Source organism: Canis lupus, chromosome 28, assembly GCF_011100685.1.
Source record: "Canis lupus familiaris isolate Mischka breed German Shepherd chromosome 28, alternate assembly UU_Cfam_GSD_1.0, whole genome shotgun sequence".
In the NCBI taxonomy this organism is placed as follows: domain Eukaryota; kingdom Metazoa; phylum Chordata; class Mammalia; order Carnivora; family Canidae; genus Canis; species Canis lupus.
In genome coordinates, this window is record NC_049249.1 from 5,524,042 (window position 1) to 5,538,136 (window position 14,095).

At 41.6% G+C, this 14,095-nt stretch overlaps 2 long non-coding RNA genes across 2 annotated transcripts in view; one reads left to right on the plus strand and one right to left on the minus strand.

Moving 5' to 3' along the window:
- The window catches only part of LOC102152390, a 34,340-nt gene extending 33,237 nt beyond the window's left edge, over positions 1-1,103 (plus strand). Inside the window, exon 3 of the long non-coding RNA XR_005380415.1 lies at positions 963-1,103. This is a non-coding gene — a long non-coding RNA (uncharacterized LOC102152390). The remainder of the gene's footprint in view (positions 1-962) is intronic.
- Positions 1,104-2,538: 1,435 nt separating this feature from the next.
- On the minus strand, positions 2,539-8,565 carry LOC111093015. The gene is made up of 3 exons (XR_005380256.1): positions 8,322-8,565; positions 6,281-6,362; positions 2,539-5,545 (listed from the first exon to the last, which is right to left on the minus strand). It is a non-coding gene; the product is annotated as an uncharacterized LOC111093015 (long non-coding RNA).
- Between the last annotated feature and the right edge of the window lie 5,530 nt (positions 8,566-14,095).

Consider the following 14,095-nt stretch of genomic DNA (forward strand, 5'->3'; position numbering starts at 1 on the left):
TGGGCTATCTCCACTGCAGAGTTTCAAAGTAACCAATGCCATTTCTCTTTGGAAAGCTGGGATGATTCTGGAGCTTCCAGAGCCTAGATTATAATCCAGAATATAAGGAGAGACTGAGCCTTATTTACCTTGCTCACTTACATGTTGCAGGTGCCTAGAAACATGCCCAGCAGAGAGTAGGCACTGAATACGCTGAGTAAAAGTCAGTCCGTGAATGAGTTAGGACAATGGAGTTCTCTGTGTCTGGTTCCATTCCTGGTTTGAGGGAAACAGGTAGCACCCTTGTGCAATTTTTTTTCTAGAATTCCTTCTGTGGAATTTATGTTATGAAAGCATAACAGACAAGGGAAATCGTTGCTCAAACTTATACCTCCAAGACTATTTCAGCAGCCCCAGGACTTACTGACTATAATATCAGTATTTGATCAGTGGTTGAAGATGAGAGGTCCATCCACCCAAAGAATGTACCTCAAACTCATTTGCAAAGTCATGCAGTATAATGATTAAGAATTTGATCTTTGGGGTCAGATGTAATTTCAGATCTGAGTTCCACCATTAATAAGCTGCATTCTAAATGTCTCTTAACCTCTGTTCCCTTGTGTTTAAAATCGAGGTATTTTTTTAATGCCTCCAAGGGTTGTCGTAAGAATTATATGAGAACAAGAGGGCTAGCAGAATGCCTGGCTATAAGGAAATGCTGAATGGTGGAAGGGGAGAAGGGCGGGGGGTGGGAGTGAATGGGTGACGGGCACTGGGGGTTATTCTGTATGTTAGTAAATTGAACACCAATAAAAATAAATAAATAAATAAATAAAATTAAAAAAAAAAGAAAAGGGTGGAGTGAAAACATGGTGAATACCCCTTCATTCTCAGGTTCATTCTCATATAATATTTTTATCACTAAAAGCACACGGGTTAGATGATTACCAATTTTTCTTTTAAACATTCTGTGTCCTCCACAGGTCATTGAACTCTCAGAAAAGAATTATGATATCTTCTAGCAATGTGCCAAGTGAACCCTGGCAAGAGAAGAGCTCATCACCATACCATTGGGAAGTCAGCTGTGTTATGCTCATAAAGAGAATACATTTCACTAAATGAAAGAATGGATGTGGTTTCCAGAAATACTTAGTTTGTTTTTAAGCCAGGAATACTCATTTCTATTATTCTCAGACTGCCTTTCCAAATAGTTTTAATGACAAGAGCTCTTGACTTTTCTATACCTTGAAGACTCTGATCTAGTGTGTTATCCTAGTATCAACACATTCAGGAGCCTCTTGTACTTTGTGTCCCACTCAGGAATTTTGTTTCCTGTGCTAAGGGGATCTTAGTCACAGAAAATATCTATGCCTATATGGTGATATAAGTCATAAAATATAAAAGATGTGTTGCAGATAAAAATAGTTAATTAGCTTAAAAAGATTATTGCACACACAAGGAATGTCATCCTAAGACACAGACCATTTTTTTAAAGATTTTATTTATTTATTCATGATAGACACAGAGAGAGAGAGAGAGAGGCAGAGACACAGGCAGAGGGAGAAACAGGCCCCATGCAGGGAGCCCGACATGGGACTCGATCCCGGGTCTCCAGGATCACACCCTGGGCTGCAGGCGGCACTAAATTGCTGCGCCACCAGGGCTGCCCAAGAGATAGACTATTTGATTCAAGGAGGAAAGGAAGGGAAATAAGGCAAATACTTTTAAATTCATACAATGAATTAGAAGCTAAGATATTTAACCACCAGCATTTACTGAGCTAAACAGGTATGAGCCTCTATGCTAGCACTTTTATGCTCCTGCTCTCTCATATAATCATCGCATCTATTCTCTGACATTGGTGAAGCAGATCCCTCTTTTCCAAGTGAGGAAAGCTTAGCAGAAAAGGGATAACTTGCTCAAGGTCTCCTTATATAAGAAGTGGTGAGTTCAGAACTTAAACTCCCAAGTCTGGATCCAAATTCTAAGGTTTCTCATGCTACCATTTCATGTGCCCTACTGTTGACTTATGCAGAAGGTAAAATCTTGACCCTTATATTGGAAAGAATAGGGGTGTAGGATACAATTTTTTGACCAATTTACAGCCACAGACACTATTAAATAGGACAACTTCATTGCCTCTCTATACCACTGAGATAAAGACGTACCTCAACTTCTCTGTCAAATGAAGAATAAGCTAGATCTTGCTCTAGCTTGAACCAGCGATTAATAGTTTTTTTATTTTTATTTATTTATTCAGAGAGAGCGAGACAGAGGCAGAGACACAGGCAGAGGGAGAAGCAGGCCCCATGCAGGAAGCCCGATGTGGGACTTGATCCTGGGTCTCCAGGATCACACCCCGGGCTGCAGGCGGCGCTAAACCGCTGCACCACTGGGGCTGCCCAGATTAATAGGTTTTAACAGAACTGTGAAATTCTGGAGTCTCCATCTATAATGATTTCGTTGGGTTGTATAGTGGTCCAATTGCAGCTCAGCGGGTTACATAGAGCAAGTTTTCCTTACTCACTCACCATCTCCTTCTACCTCATGGCTTCTCTTCCAAAACCTTCTCTGGGTATTTTCTTAAATAGGCTTCATAATCAGAAATATAAAGAGAATCACAGCAATGCCAACTCCACCCCCGGGACTGGTTCCTGAAGGCATGCTTCAGACCCTTCACTTGCTTTTCAGACAAGAGTAGAAATAATTGGGCTGCACTAGGTCTATTTTTATGAAATTATTCTGAAGAACAGCCATTATGTAGGGAAGATTCTACCTTTTCCATCTCCACGGGCTCGCTGAATGAGGACAGCGGTGAGTGAAAAAGTGGTTGTAAGCTTCTAAAACCACCACATCTCACACATAGTTGGTTGTTTACATGCTTCAGTGGGCATGGCCTGGAAGCCCAAACTAAAAAGTAAAATACCCATTACTAGCTCTAATTTATTGACAATTCTTGTCTACGCTGTCCAGGACTATGTGATAGGCTCAGGGAAAAAAATCCTTATAAACATATAAATTTGCATCATAAAATCAAATGTCATGATTATGAAACCATGGGATAGTCTGTCAGTGGGTAGAATATTTGTTTTTATGATGGATCCCAGAGGGGGAGGTAGACCTGTACAGTGCGTGATTTCCCATCTGAGCTCTTCTGTCTCCTGAGATTTGCGGTGACTTCGGTGCCTTTCACTTATACAAGTGATTTAGGGCAAGTGAAGGTGTCCAGGCCAAAGATGTTGGCTCTAATGCTGGTCCTGCTGGCGGAATTCACTCCATTTAGATAAATTCCCTCATCTCTAGACTGTGTGGATGGGACTGGGTGATTTCTTTCTCCAGAAGCCTCAAATTCTAGAGACTCCTTCTTCTACTCCCTCCACCCTCTTCACACACGGGCTTCTTCACCTCTTCCCCTTCCCATGGCAAATGCCACTGGAACCAGGGGTGACCAGGTGAACTGGTGGGGTTGTCAGACTCTAGAACACTGATGGGGCCAATTTCAGCATGAGGCAGGGGCACCATAAGGGGAATGCTCACTTGGGAGTGGAATGCACTTGGAAGTAGCTTTCCTTTCCTGCTCTCAGGCGTGCAGCTGGAGTGGGAAGTGGACCCAAGGCTTGTTCTCTGAACTGCTCTACTCCCTCTTCTTTGACAACAGCCAAGCCCAAGCCCAGTCTCCAGATGCAGTTTAGTGGCCATCTCAGGCATCAGATTGGAAACAATTAAATTTTTTCCCCTGGTCTCTCCTCTCTCTCTCTCCCTGTCCTTCCATTCCCAGGCAGCTGATGGGTGATGGACTGGGTGTAACTAGTTGGGGGAAAATGAAACATTGTACTCCTATAGTCCAGTTGGCTTTACTGAAATTCTGTGGAATGAGACTTCAAGCCCAAACCAACTGCCAAACATGTGGTTTTAGCCATTTATTTTCCATGTGTTCCATTTGGCTGTGCTTTCCCAGAGAAAATTTCAGGGAGGGTAGGGGGTTGGGGCTGGATAGGTGGGAGGCAGATGTTCTGAATTCCTTGGCTTTAACACAACTGTCCCCAAGAATAGCACAGTTACCAATAAGATGGTTTGGAGAACACTCTTTGATTTCAGAAACAAACTAAGCAATTTTATCAGAAGTTAGCTTAGACTCTGATTAATAGAGTTTGCATAATATATAAGCTCTTACCTGACAAACATATGGCAAAAATTCATTTGACTGAATTAATTCACATATAGTATAAATCTCTCTTTCTCAGAGTATCTCTAGTTCTATCACTTTTTCCCCATCTGTTTCTCTCTCTCTCTCTCTCTCTCTCACACACACACACACACTCCCCCCGCCCCACCGTGTGACCATGCAGGGACACAAGGCCTAACATGGAGAGGGACTAAGAGTCTACTCCTTCCCAGCAAGCCATCTGTACCAGGAAGCCTCCTGAGCCAGAGCCCAAAGAAGAAATAGCATAATTGGTCTCAGTTTTTCCTATCCGAAGCCCACATACATGCCCACCTTGTAGCACAGGCATCTGGCTTCTACACCCCGGCATTTCCGCACCCACCAGGAGCTCTGCACCTCAAACCAGTGGCTGCAACTCTGGATAGTGGGTTCTCAAGGACATATCCTGGATGGAGAAAATGTGCAGGCAAGAGGCAGCTGCCCTCGGCGCCCAGGGAGCCCAGTCCGTAGAGCACGCTCCTCTCCAGCAAAGCCTAACTGAACTCCCATCCAGCTCCTCCTGGAGGGCCCTGACCCACCGCTAATGAAACTTGCCGGGTCCTTAGCCTCCCATCCTGTCATGAGAATCCTGTCATTTCCACACCACTGACTGGAGCCTAAATGCTGCTTTGGATACAGAAGAAAGGGAAATAAAGCTGAAAGAATATTCAGCAGCCACTTCCTCAGGCAGTTACAAAAATTCAGCTGGGAGGACGATGTCTGGCTTCCCAGAGAAGAAAGGGGAGGGAGGAAAGACAAAACATTCATGAGCTGTCAAACACCAGAGCTCCTTCAGGAAGGACTTGGTCTCCACAGTGATAGCAAATGCAGGTACATCAAGGACCTTTCGTTTCTCCTAGTGCTCCCTCAGCAGCTCTCAAGCTGTTGCCATTAAGCGACTCTAATGTTCTCTACTGCGCGAGCCTATTTCCAGTACTTAGACGTGGGGTGGTCCTTCCGTCCCAGAACCTGGGCACTGGAGCCTAGTAGAGGCAGTTTGGCCCAGTCCCCTCAGTCACAATGGCTCAGAGTGCAATGACGGGCCAGTACCAAACCCAGTGTGGTTCCCTAGAGCCCAGAGAGGAAGAACTGTGCCAGGGAGCACACTTGGCACCACACCACAGCAGGGCAGAGCTGCGGTGAGGGAAAGGCCCACAGGAGGGAAGATGGCGATGATGTTCCTTGGAGACATTCCCGTTTCTCCCCAGGGCTGACCAGAGGTGCTGGGGACACTGCATTCCTTAGGATGGCAAAGGGTAAAGAAGTCCTTTCCGAAGTGATCACGGGTGCTCCTTACCCCATCTGGCTTCCTCAACCTCCAGGCAGATAATTCGCGGCCCCAGCCAAGATTACATCCGGTATCTATGGTAAGAATATTACACATTCAGAGGAAAGTCTTCGGTGATGCAGAATGGTATACTGTGAAAGGCGAAACTCCTCTCCTGGTCCACCTAACCACCCTCCTGTACTCACTGCTTGCCCTGGCCACAAGTAACCAGGCTCCACGGTCTACCTCATATCCTTCAGGAAATGACTGACACACATGCAGTTGTATCTCAATGTAATACTTTTGAAAGTATTCACAGGGAATCACACAGAGCATCCTGTTTCATCACTTGCTTGTTTAACTTAATATATTTGGACACTTTCCATGTCGGTACACTCAGATCTAATTCATTCTTCTTAAGAACCAAATATGGGTGGGGCAGACCATAATTTAATGAGTCCTCTCATTAGTGACCATGAGGTAACTTGCAGTTGTTATCACAAGCCGTGCTGCAGTTAGATTATTTGTACATATATCTTTGTGTACCTATACAGGCATAACTTAGAAGTGGAATCCTTGCCTTAAAAAAGTATGTATATTATAAATTTAGATAGATGAAATCATATTGCTCTCAACAATAGTAACTGAAAGTAAAATGTTGGCTTTTCCACATCCTTGCCAACATGCAGTATTCACCAGCAGACAAAAATTGTATTTTATTGTTTTACTTTCCATTTCTTTAATTATGAATAAAATTGGGAATATAACCACTCATTATAAATCCTAATCCTATTTTACAATGCCCTATTTGTACACATACAGATACATACCCAGAAACACATTTCCTTCATGAATTACTTGTTCATATCCCTCAGCCATTTTCTTTTGGATTGTTCATTTACTCTTCCTGATCTGTAAGAATATATATATATATACATATATATACACGTGTGTTTATATACATATGTGTGTATATATATATATGAAATTACTATGTCTTTATCATATACCTTCACATTTTTTCCTACTTCATCCTTTGAACTGTTTGTACTTTGTTTACAGTATTATTATAATGCTGAAGTTTTCACATTTTAAAAAATATAACCCAATTTATCAACCTTTTGCTTTATAACATCTGGGTTTTATGTCAGACCCCAAGCACTTTCCCATTCCAAATTATCTTTTAAATTACTGGTATTTTTCTTCCAGCACTATTATTACTTAATTCCTTAATTATAAATTTTTTTTACCCTTTTGGAATTTATTTTGGTGTAAAACATGAGGTGAAGAGCCAACTATATATATTGTTCCCAGATTTCCAGTTGCCCAAATATAATTTATTACATAATCTAATTTTGACTTTTTAATTCCAAATACTATCCTACACGTCAAATTCAAAACATATGCAGTTTATTTCTAGACTCTAATCTGTTCATCGATTTGCTACTTCTACCTTGATTATAAGCTGATTTAATTACTCTAACTTTATTATGCATTTCAATATCTGGTAGGGCTAGTCTTCATAGCTCTTCTTTAATATGTTTTATTTTCAGAACGCCTGGGTGGCTCAGTGGTTGAGCATCTGCCTCTGGCTAAGGCGTGATCTTGGGGTTCTGGGATTGAGTCATAGGGCTCCCTACAAGAAGCCTGCTTCTCCCTTTGCCTGTGTCTCTGCCTCTTGTGAATAAATAAATAAAATCTTTAAAAAAAGATATGTTTTATTTTCAAGGTGGAAAAGTTGCAAGCAGATTTCCCCTTCAAAGGTGGTGGCTTGGGTTTGCTTTGAGGGGTAAAGTCCTCTTTTTCTGTGAAAAGCCACTCAAGTGGGTTGTAGGGCTATAGGGTACCCACCCACAGCCCAGGAAACCATTCAAATGCAAATCCAAATGCACTCTGTTCCATCTGAAGCCAAAGGTTCTGTTTAGAAATGTAAATTGGGTGAGCACTGGGTGTTATTCTGTATGTTGGCAAATTGAACACCAATAAAAAATAAATTTATTATTAAAAAAAAAGAAATGTAAATGGGGCAGATTTTTTAAAAAGAGATCTAGGTTTCTACAGTTTATATAGCCAACAGAGAAATGTTTCTTCCTAAGTGTGGAATTTTAATGTCCTATTCATATCACGAGCGCATGTGGCACAGGAATGTGTGTCTCTCAGCGGCAGAGATGAAATGGAAGAGCCAGCATGAGAGAGAGGCCTGTGTGGAGGCCTGATGTTCTCCTCACCCAACAGTACCACAGAGAATGTGAAATAGAACAGGCTGGAACTGGTGCAGTCCACCCTGGGCCTGGGCTCTTTGTTCCACAATTGGTATCATGAACAATGAAACACCTTGAATTAGGAAAATGTATATTGGTAAATCTCAGAGTTCTGATTTATTCTAGAGCCTTCAGAGAAACCTTGTAGAGGCCTCATTTAGGCAACAGGCTTAAGCAAGGAAACTTGGGGTGACTGGGTGATGGGTGAGCATGTGATGGGATGAGCACTGGCTGTTATAACCAACTGATGAATTAATGAAAACTACATCCAAAACTAATGATATGTGGGCTAGTTGAATTTAAATAAATCAAAAGCAAAAGAAACTTGATCAAGGTTAAAGGGCCCACAACAACCACGGAGCTGAATGCAAACAGGTTCATGAAGCGACCCACCTCAAAATAGCCATAGGCCCTAACTGACCAATTACACCCAGGTATAGTTCCTAAGATTACCAGAAAGGGGGAGTATTCCATTCCATACATTCCCCATACTCCCTCACCCTGCCCTATAACTGTAGCCGCTCACCACCGCCCACTGCTTCCTTGCAGTGTGTATTCAATAAACTATCTCCTTTTTTCTGCCTTCAGTGAATCCTTTCACTGCCCATACCGTTTGCTGGCTTCTACTCAGTTGGATCACCGCACATTTGGGGGCCCCCATCTGATGGGGAGAGACACCACAAAGACCTTACTCCTGTGGCCTCTTCTCTTCAGGGTAATGAATATTCCCAGTCATCCGCAGGAAAGGAGGTGGGGAAACGTGGATGTTTGGTGGTCTTTAGGGTTTGGGGTCTAGACTCCAGGGAAGAGAGATGTGCTTGAGGGCACTGCCCTGGGGGTGGTTAAGCAGCAAACTGTGGGCTACACTGGAAGGGGAGTGGGGGAAAGAGGTAGACCTTATAGATGACCTCACAGAGGGGCTTTGAAGGCCATCAGAACTACATTTCTGTTTGCATTCTCTCTGCTGTTACTTTCTTCTGAAATCCCCAAGCCTTAGTAAAGCTTTGGGCCATACAACAGGCAATTATGAGGGGATTAAGGGGTGTGACTGTGCCCACCTGGGGGAAACTACTCATGAGGCATCCAACTACAGGGGGGCGAGATCTAGGGAACCAGGGGGTTCAGATGAGTCAGCAGGAAATGAACTGGCAGAGGGCAGAGAGCAATTGGATGGATTTAGGAGTGACAAATATGACTGGTTTCTGTACTACGAGCATTTCCCAGGGAATCCCAGAAATACCTATGTAGGGAAGCCTGGAATACACTGGAATTTCGACAGGCAGTCAAATTTGCTTACTAAGGGGGAAAATGTGGAGCTCCTGAGTGGCTCAGTTGGTTGAGTGTCATTTTATTTTTTAAGATTGTATTTATTTATTTATTTATTTATTTATTTAATTTATTTTCTTATTGGAGTTCAATTTGCCAACATATACCATAACACCGTGCTCATCCATCAAGTGCCACAGTCAGTACCTGTCACCTGAACCCACCCACCCCCCCGCCCACCACCCCTTCCACTACTCCTTGTTCATTTCCCAGAGTTAGGAGTCTCTCATGTGCTGTCTCCCTTTCTGATATTTCCCACTCATTTTCTCTCCTTTCCCCTTTATTCCTTTTCACTATTTCTTATATTCCCCAAACGAATGAGACCATATAATGTTTGTTCTTCTCCGATTGACTTACTTCACTCAGCATAATACCCTCCAGTTCTATCCATGTCGAAGCAAATGGTGGGTATTTGTTGTTTCTAACAGCTGAGTAATATTCCATTGTATACATAGACCACATCTTCTTTATCCACTCATCTTTCGATGGACACCGAGGCTCCTTCCACAGCTTGGCTATTGTGGACATTGCTGCTAGAAACATCGGGGTGCAGGTGTCCCGGCGTTTCACTGCATCTGTATCTTTGGGGTCAATCCCCAGCAGTGCAATTGCTGGGTCGCAGGGCAGGTCTATTTTTAACTCTTTGAGGAACCTCCACACAGTTTTCCAGAGTGGCTGCACCAGTTCACATTCCCACCAACAGTGTAAGAGGGTTCCCTTTTCTCCGCAGCCTCCCCAACATTTGTGGTTTCCTGCCTTGTTAATGTTCCCCATTCTCACTGGTGTGAGGTGGTATTTCATTGTGGTTTTGATTTGTATTTCCCTGATGGCAAGTGATGCGGAGCATTTTCTCATGTGCGTGTTGGCCATGTCTATGTCTTCCTCTGTGAGATTTCTCTTCATGTCTTTTGCCCATTTTATGATTGGATTGTTTGTTTCTTTGGTGTTGAGTTTAAGAAGTTCTCTATAGATCTTGGACACTAGCCCTTTATCTGATATGTCATTTGCAAATATCTTCTCCCATTCTGTAGGTTGTCTTTGAGTTTTGTTGACTGTATCCTTTGCTGTGCAAAAGCTTCTTATCTTGATGAAGTCCCAATAGTTCATTTTTGCTTTTGTTTCTTTTGCCTTCGTGGATGTATCTACAAGAAGTTACTGTGGCGGAGTTCAAAAAGGGTGTTGCCCGTGTTCTCCTCTAGGATTTTGATGGACTCTTGTCTCACATTTAGACCTTTCATCCATTTTGAGTTTATCTTTGTGTATGGTGCAAGAGAGTGGTCTAGTTTCATTCTTCTGCATGTGGATGTCCAATTTTCCCAGCACCATTTATTGAAGAGGCTGTCCTTTTTCCAGTGGATAGTCTTTCCTACTTTGTCGAATATCAGTTGACCATAGAGTTGAGGGCCCATTTCTGGATTCTCTATTCTGTTCCATTGATCTATGTGTCTGTTTTTGTACCAGTACCACACTGTCTTGATGATCACAGCTTTGTAGTACAACTTGAAATCTGGTGTTGTGATGCCCCCAGCTCTGGTTTTCTTTTTCATTATTCCCCAGCTATTCGGGGTCTTTTCTGATTCCACACAAATCTTAAGATGATTTGTTCCAATTCTCTGAAGAAAGTCCATGATGTTTTGATAGGGATTTCATTAAATGTCTAAATTGCCCTGGGCAGCATAGACATTTTCACAATCTTAATTCTGCAAATCCATGAGCATGGAATATTTTTCCATCTCTTTGTGTCTTCCTCGATTTCTTTCAGAAGTGTTCTCTAGATTTTAGGGTATAGATCCTTTACCTCTTTGGTTAGGTTTATTCCTAGGTATCTTATGCTTTTGGGTGCAACTGTAAATGGGATTGACTCCTTAATTTCTCTTTCTTCAGTCTCATTGTTAGTGTATAGAAATGCCATTGATTTCTGGGCATTGATTTTGTATCCTGCCACACTGCCGAATTGCTGTATGAGTTCTAGCAATCATGAGTCTTTTGGGTTTTCTATGTACAGTGTCATGGCATCTGCAAAGAGGGAGAGTTTGACTTCTTCTTTGCCAATTTGAATGCCTTTAATGTCTTTTTGTTGTCTGACTGCTGAGGCTAGGGCTTTTAGTACTATGTTGAATAGCAGTGGTGAGAGTGGACATCCCTGTCTTGTTCCTGATCTTAGGGGAAAGGCTCCCAGTGCTTCCCCATTGAGAATGATATTTGCTGTGGGCTTTTTGTAGATGGCTTTTAAGATGTCAAGGAAAGTTCCCTCTATCCCTACACTCAGAAGAGTTTTGATCAGGAATGGATGCTGTATTTTGTCAAATGCTTTCTCTGCATCTATTGAGAGAATCATATGGTTCTTGTTTTTTTCTCTTGTTGTTATGATCTATCATGTTGATTGCTTAACGAGTGTTGAACCAGCCTTGCATCCCGGGGATAAATCCTACTTGGTCATGGTGAATAATCTTCTTAATGTACTGTTGGATCCTATTGGCTAGTGTCCTGTTGAGAGTTTTTGCATTTGTGTTCATCAGGGATATTGGTCTATAATTCTCCTTTTTGGTAGGGTACTTGTCTGGTTTTGGAATTAAGGTGATGCTGGCCTCATAAAACTAATTTGGAAGTATTCCATCCCTTTCTATCTTTCAGAACAGCTTTAGTAGAGTAGGTATTGTTTCTTCTTTAAACATTTGATAGAATTTCCCCGGGAAGCCATCTGGCCCTGGACCTTTGTGTCATGGGAGGTTTTGGATGACTGCTTCAATTTCCTCCCTGGTTATTGGCCTGTTCAGGTTTTCTATTTCTTCCAGTTCCAGTTTTGGTAGTTTGTGGTTTTCCAGAAATGCATCCATGTCTTCTAGATTGCCTAATTTATTGGCGTATACCTGCTCATAATATGTTTTTAAAATAATTTGTATTTCCTTGGTATTGGTTGTGATCCCCCTTTTTCATTCATGATTATATTAATTAGAGTTTTTCTCTCTTTTTTTTAAGCTTGAGTGTCAACTCTTGATTCCAGCTCAGATCATGATCTCAGGGTCATAGGATAGAGCCCCGCCAAAGGGCTCCATGCTCAGTGGGGAGTCTGCTTGAGATTCTCCCTCTCCCTCTCTCCTCCTCCTCACTACCCCACTTTTACTCATGTGCTGTCTCCCTCTTTCAAAAAAATTTTGTTTTTAAATATTTTATCTATTTATTTGACACAGAGAGATAGAGTACAAGCAGGGGGAGCAACAGAGGGAGAGAAAGAAGCAGGCTCTCTGCTGAACAGGGAGCCCAATGAGAGGCTGTATCCCAGGACCCTGAGTTCATGATCTGAGTCGAAGGCTGATGCTAACTGACCTAGCCACCCAGGCGTCCCTCAAAAAATTTTTTTAAATAAAAATCTAAGAGGGGGAAGAAATCTAAGAAGGAAATGTGACCTCACATCTATTAATGAAGGGTCATTTCTGTGGCAAATGTTTCACTTTCTGTGAACTCTAATTTTGCTGCTTAAGATAAGGTATGCTTTTCCTCATCAATTATACCACGTTTTTCAGATAAGCCAGTTTGTGTCTTGGCCTTACCCAACTGACAGTTATCAAATAATCCAGTAAATCCTATCAAGGCAAGAAGATTCTCTTTCTTCAACAATTGAACAAAAATTAAAATCCAACTTATCCAGGTAGTTACCCTGATTCGGCTCTTAGCCAACTGAGGACTCTTGGTTGCAGCCTTGGCTGGTGAGTAGAGAGAGGCCCCCAGTGATGGATGGCTCTGGCATTTCCCCATGGATATGGCCTGTGGAGGACTTTGCTCTTCCAGGTATTGCTAAATAAAAATAATTACAGAACTGAGGCTCCTTTGAGATCATACTATCCTTTCCCTCTCTCTTCTCTCAAGCTAGGTAAGCAGATCTAACCTCTGAGCCTTCCTCCAAGCCTCACATGCCTTTAGACTATCTTTTTGAGTCCTTGTTTCAATACAAGCTTCCTCTGTATTCCTTTGAAATAAATTTAAACCAGATATAACTTTGGATTTGGGGAAATACTTGTATCCCGCTACAGACAACTTTTAATGTGATTCTCACTTAAGATTACCAAGTCTTTAAGCAGTCATGAAAGACTATCTTTTGACTCATGGGCCACTAGTTCTTATGAGTTCACTGATCCATTTAATATGCATTTATGAGCATGTGTCTATTGTACTCACAACTCTATGCCATAGATAATAGAGGTACAGATGATAATACTAGCTTTCATTTCAATAATAATATATTTTAAATAATTTCCAAATGCATTACCTCATTTACTCTTAAGTAGAAGAATTGTCTGTGCCTTAAAAGAAATGTAGACTCTGGGGGAACAATATATCCCATGCCAGTGCAAAAATACAATAAACTTTATACTTTCTGTCATGTTTTATAAAATAAGAAAATTCACATGAGGTCAGCTTAACCTCAAAAGGATTCTTGGAGGCAGCTGACTCAGTTTGTGTGGTAGGTTTTTTTTAATCTTGGGATGAACATGAATCTTTTTTTTTTTTTTTTGAGGGGAGTCAGTGGAGGGGCACAGGGAGAGGGAGAGAAAATCCCAAACACAGAGCCTGATGCTGGAATTGATCCCATGACCTTGAGATCATGACCTGAGCCAAAATCAAGGGTTGGATACTCAACTGACTGAACCACCCAGGTGCCCTGAACATGAATGATTTTTTTAAAAAATTATTTTTCATATAATCACAGTATACAAAAATGAAAATAATGGAATGGAGCATATACTGGAGTGTTTCCTTCCATTAATTTTCTTTAATATGCTATATATCTGTATCTCTGTATGTAGCTTTTAATTAATATTAGGACATAAATGCTTATATGCTGCTGCAGAGTGTTTATAACCATCATTTTAATATTTTATCCTATTACAGTCAGTGAATATATGACAATGTATCATATAATTGCTCTCTTATTAGACACACGGAGTTTTCCACCTTTTCAACTATTCTGAATAAACTAATCTTCCCATATTATTGTTTCTTTAAGGTAGCTATCCATAGGAAACTTATTTTAAGTAATCTGTCTTAAGTTTGAACTTT